Source organism: Carlito syrichta, unplaced genomic scaffold (genome assembly GCF_000164805.1).
Source record: "Carlito syrichta isolate Samal-C Ts95f unplaced genomic scaffold, Tarsius_syrichta-2.0.1 Scaffold305322, whole genome shotgun sequence".
NCBI classification, from domain to species: domain Eukaryota; kingdom Metazoa; phylum Chordata; class Mammalia; order Primates; family Tarsiidae; genus Carlito; species Carlito syrichta.
Window position 1 is genome coordinate 5412 of NW_007249418.1, and position 4897 is coordinate 10308.

The following is a 4897-nucleotide window of genomic DNA, read 5'->3' on the forward strand; positions in this document are numbered from 1 at the left end:
TGTGTATTTATTTTATTCTTTTACAGATTCCATGTCCAATTTACCATTATATTTGGCTCAATGTGTGGAAATTTGGGTAAATAATTCTCGACCTTGAATGTGAAAATTTTTCTGAGCAATTCAAGCAACTTTCCCAAAGCAAAGGGAACTTGGTAGAATACCTGTGATTCAGTCTATGCTCGAATCTGAGGCAACCCACTTGCTGTAGAGATCTGCATCCTATCTCTGGCTCTCTCTAATATTCTTTCTTATTAAGGTATTTTCTGTTCTTATGATTATTTACTCAGAAACAAAATTTGAAATATTTGACAGCTGATATGGTCCTGGCACCTATTAGTTGAAACCAAAGTTGATCATAGTGAGGGAGAGCTGTAAAAAGTTCTCCAGGTCATTGCCATTCTTTTTTCCCCTTTCTTCTGTATTTAATACTTTCTTAAGTGTTTCTTGTAGAGCTGGTCTGGAGGCAGTGTAAATTCTTAGGGACTGAATGTCTGGGAAGAATTTTAATTCTTCATCACTGATGAAACTTAGCTCAGCTGGGTGGGTAATTCTTGGTTGAAATTGTTTATCTTTGAGAACTTTGAAGATTGGGCTCCAAGCTCTCTTAGCCAGAAGTGGGAAATTGCTGGGGGCAGGGGGAGGGGAGGGGGTGATATTGGCAGTAGTGGGAATCTTCTGGGGTGGGGGGGATATCATCAACAAGGGCACCTTCATAATGATCATTTGCATACCTAACCCCGAATTGTATCCCACATCTTTAAAATAAAAAATTTAAAAACAAAGTTCTCCAACACAGCTATCTACTACCTAGTCAATATCTGTTAGCTCAATCAGCCTCACTTCCCCCTGAGATTTAAGGAAGGGAAATGAAAATGACTTCAGTCATATGGATTGGTGTATGTATGCCCAAACACCAACATTGCATCTTTCTGCTTTGATTTTTAGTGGATATAAGGTTTGTAGAGGTAAAGCATATTTGTTAGATGATGGGAACTTTAGTACTTTGGGTATACTATTTACTCTTGAATTTTCTCATGGAAATGAGATTTGAAAATCTAGATTTTTGGATTACATGGTGGCTTGTAAGGTTAGCACTCAGAGAGTCTGAGGTGAGAGGATCACTTGAGCCCAGGAGTTCAAGAACAACCTAGGCAACACAGCAGGCCTCTGTGTCTACAAAATATATCTATTTTTAAAAATAGCCAGGCATGGTGGTGCACACCTGTAGTCTCAGCTACTCAGGAGGCTGAGGCAGAAGGGTAAGCAGAGCCCAGAAAGTTGAGGTTGTGGTGAGTTGTTACTGTGCCACTGTGCTATAGCTTGGGCAAAAGAGTGAGAACCTGACCAAAAAAAAAAAAAATCTAGATCTTTGAAATTATTACATTATACATTACATTATTACATTATGCATTACATTAAGGTATAAATTATTTTATTTTTGCATATCTACAAGAAAGCTCCTTTTCTTTTCCCATATCAGATTTTCTCACTTATAAATCAATGTGCTTGATCTACAGTAGGGAATCTCATAGTATCTATGAAATAGGAGGTCCTAGGAAGTTTTGAAAATTATTCATGGCAGAGTTACAATGCAGGCATACTCAGTCAGACTCCACATATTTTGAAGGTAATCTTCATTTTAATAACTCTGAGGTGATTCTTTTTTTAAAATTTATTTATTTATTAGGTGATTCTTATGTAGCTAGTCCAACCTTAGTCTGAAAACTCCTGTAAAAATTCAATTATTCATAAACTTTCACTTGTAATAGGCAAGCACCAGACAATGGTTAGAGAAACTGTAGACTAATTGATATTTATGCTCCTTCTAAGCTCATTCTATGATTCCTTGAGAGGACCCTATTAAAGGCCTCCTATTTTCCTTCCTTCCAGGACCTGTTGTATTATATGTATTGTAATACATCAGTCTGGAACATCCCTAGGATAGTGACATCTGCCCAGCACTGTCTTCTTGAAGGCATCCTTCACCTCCTTGTTCCTCAGGCAGTAGATGACTGGGTTGAGGAATGGTACAATGATAGTGTAGAGTACAGAGATGATCTTTTTGTGATTGAAAGTGTACATAGCCTGGAGTCGTGCATAGGTGAAGAGAGTGGAGGAGTAGTAGATAACAACTACTACCAGGTGAGAGGCACAAGTGGAGAAGGCTTTGTAGCATCCCTGGGCAGTAGGGATCCTCAAGATGACTGCACTGATGGCAGCATAGGATGAAACCACAGCCAAGAGAGGAAGTAGAATCATCACCAGGGCCAGTAGGAAGTCTACTAGCTCTGCTTGCTCCTTGTCAGAGCAGGTGAGGTTGAGTAGTGGGGAGATACCACAAAAAAAGTGATTGAGGATGTTGGGTCCACAGAAGGAGAGTTGGGAAATGAAAAGAAGCTTCATCATGGAGCTAAAGAAACCACTGCCCCAAGAGGCAGCAGCAAGGCGAGTAGCCAGGCTGGGGGGCATAAGACTAGGGTAATGTAGGGGTTCACAGATGGCCAGGTAGCGGTCATAGGCCATAACTGCCAACAGGACACACTCAGCACAGGCTAATGCAATAAAGAAGTAGAACTGGGTCATGCATCCTATATAAGAGATTTTACCTTTCTGGGTAAAAAAGGCTCCCAAGAGCCGGGGAATGGTGACATTGATGTACCATAACTCAAGGAAAGAGAGATGGCCAAGGAAAAAATACATGGGGCGATGAAGGCTTGGAGTGAGCCAGATTGTGAAAATGATGAGTATATAAATTGCAAAAAAGAAGATAAAGAGAAGTAGCTGGAGAGATGGAGAAGTAGGGAAGCCCACCAAGACAAACTCCTCTATGTGGCCCCCGAATCAAATTTCTCATGGTTTCTGCCCACTTGAGGGCCTGAAAAAAATCACAGGAAAAATAGGAGGTTGAAAGACAGGCCGACCAAGCCATTAAAATACCTTTACAGATGATAACTTCTGAAGATGTGTAGTGGGATAGTATCAATTATTATAACATTACTTTTTCCTTTACTTTGCTGTTTCATCTCCCACCTCAAAGAAAATTTCTTCAGAGTGAGTATTCAATAACTTAGTAACCTTAACTGTAGTGGGTATTTGATGAATAATTACTGGGAGATTTCAAATTACTTTGGGTTTTGATTCTTGTTTTCTTAACCAGGACATGCTCTTCCCTTACATTCCTTAGGAATACCTACAGACTTCTAAGCCTAGATTCCTTACTTAATATTTGTTGAATGAATGAATGAATGAATGAAAGAAGTGCCAGCAAACTGGAGGCAGTGGACTTATCTATCAAGAAAAACTGGACTAAGAGGAAAGACCAACTCAAAGAGACTGCTTGTGCTGTCATGTAAAGCAGCATGCCAGCATGAAGGCTGATATGAAAAGAGTTCATTTCCAAATGGAGAAACAATTTAGTATGGAGACAAAAAGGAAACTCTACTTTAGAAAAAGGTGATTTCCCACTCCCTTTACAAGTATTTTTGAGTACATTCTCTGCTAGAGTCAGACAGTTTCATTTCCAGGGCTGGTGTGTTAGGTTGAAAACTTGCCCTCCCAAAGTGAGATACCTAATCCCTGGAAACCCGCAAATATTGTATCAAATGGCAAAGACTTTGCAAATGTGATTATATTAAGATTTTTGAGATGGTGAGATTATCCTGGATTATCCACGTGGGCCTTAAATGAAATCACAAAGATCCTTATAAGACAAGCGGAGGAAAATTTGAAACAAATACACATGGGAGATGGCAATGTGAAAATGAGCAGAGGGAGAGTTGAAGATGCTGGCCTTGATGACTGGGGATGATGTGGCCACAAGATAAAGACTGCCACAGCCACCAGAAGCTTAGAGGAAAAGATAAAATTCTCCTTTAGAGTTTCCAGAGGGAATACAGTCCTACCTATACCTTGAATTCAAGCAAGTGATTCTCATTTCAGACTTTTAGCCTTCAGAATTCTGAGGGAATTAATCTGTGTCATTTTAATTTGTGGTAATTTCTTACAGCAGCCATAGGAAACTAACAGTTAGTGAGGTAGGAAAATGGAAGAGGCAGTTGTTTTTCCAACCATTCCACCATGTCTTTCTGGTTTCCTGTCAATATTGCCAGTGACCTGGCATCTTCAGAGCCCTCTAGGAAAACTACACTTCTGACTTGAAATTGGGTTACATCTTAGATAACATCAAGCATTTTCATTTGTGGTGGAACTTAAGCACTTTTTTTCTTATTTATTTTTCTTTAAGAAAGAACACGCAAATTCGTGAAGCGTTCTATATTTTAAAAAAAGAAGCTAAAACATTATATATCAGTTTGCAGTTTTAACTTGATATCAATTTGTGATCAGATATTTAAATAGCTGCAGGGACTCTAATTTTAACAGCACTGTGCATGCTAACCTGTTATTTTTATTTATTTATTTATTTTGAGTTGAAGTCTCACTCTGTCGCTCAAACTGGATTGCAGTGGCATGCTTCTGGCCACCGCAGCCTCGACCTGCTAGGCTCCGGCGATCCTTTGCCTCAGCCTTCAAAGTACCTGGAGCCACAGGCATGTACTACCACACCCGGCTAATTTTTTTTGATTTATTGTAGAGATGTGGTCTCTCCAAGTTGCCCAGGTGGGTCTCGAGCCCGTGGGCTCAGGCAATTCACTCACCTTGGCCTCCCAAAGTGCTTGGATTATAGGCTGAGCCACCAAGCCCAGTCAACCTCTTAAATGAAACTATTAACATCACTTTTTGATATATTCAATGGACTTTAAATATTAGCATCATTATAACAATATCCACTAATATTTGTTTTAAAAATTACATAAATGAATATATCTTTAAGAAATAAAAATTTTGCATCATTTATCTCACTAAACTCACAATTCACTGTATTGCAATATTTAATTAC

The 4897-nt window shown here is 39.1% G+C and overlaps 1 pseudogene; it reads right to left on the bottom strand.

Annotated features, from left to right (window-relative positions):
* Positions 1-1920: 1920 nt before the first annotated feature.
* LOC103263924 lies at positions 1921-2854 on the bottom strand (annotated as a pseudogene).
* Positions 2855-4897: the final 2043 nt, after the last annotated feature.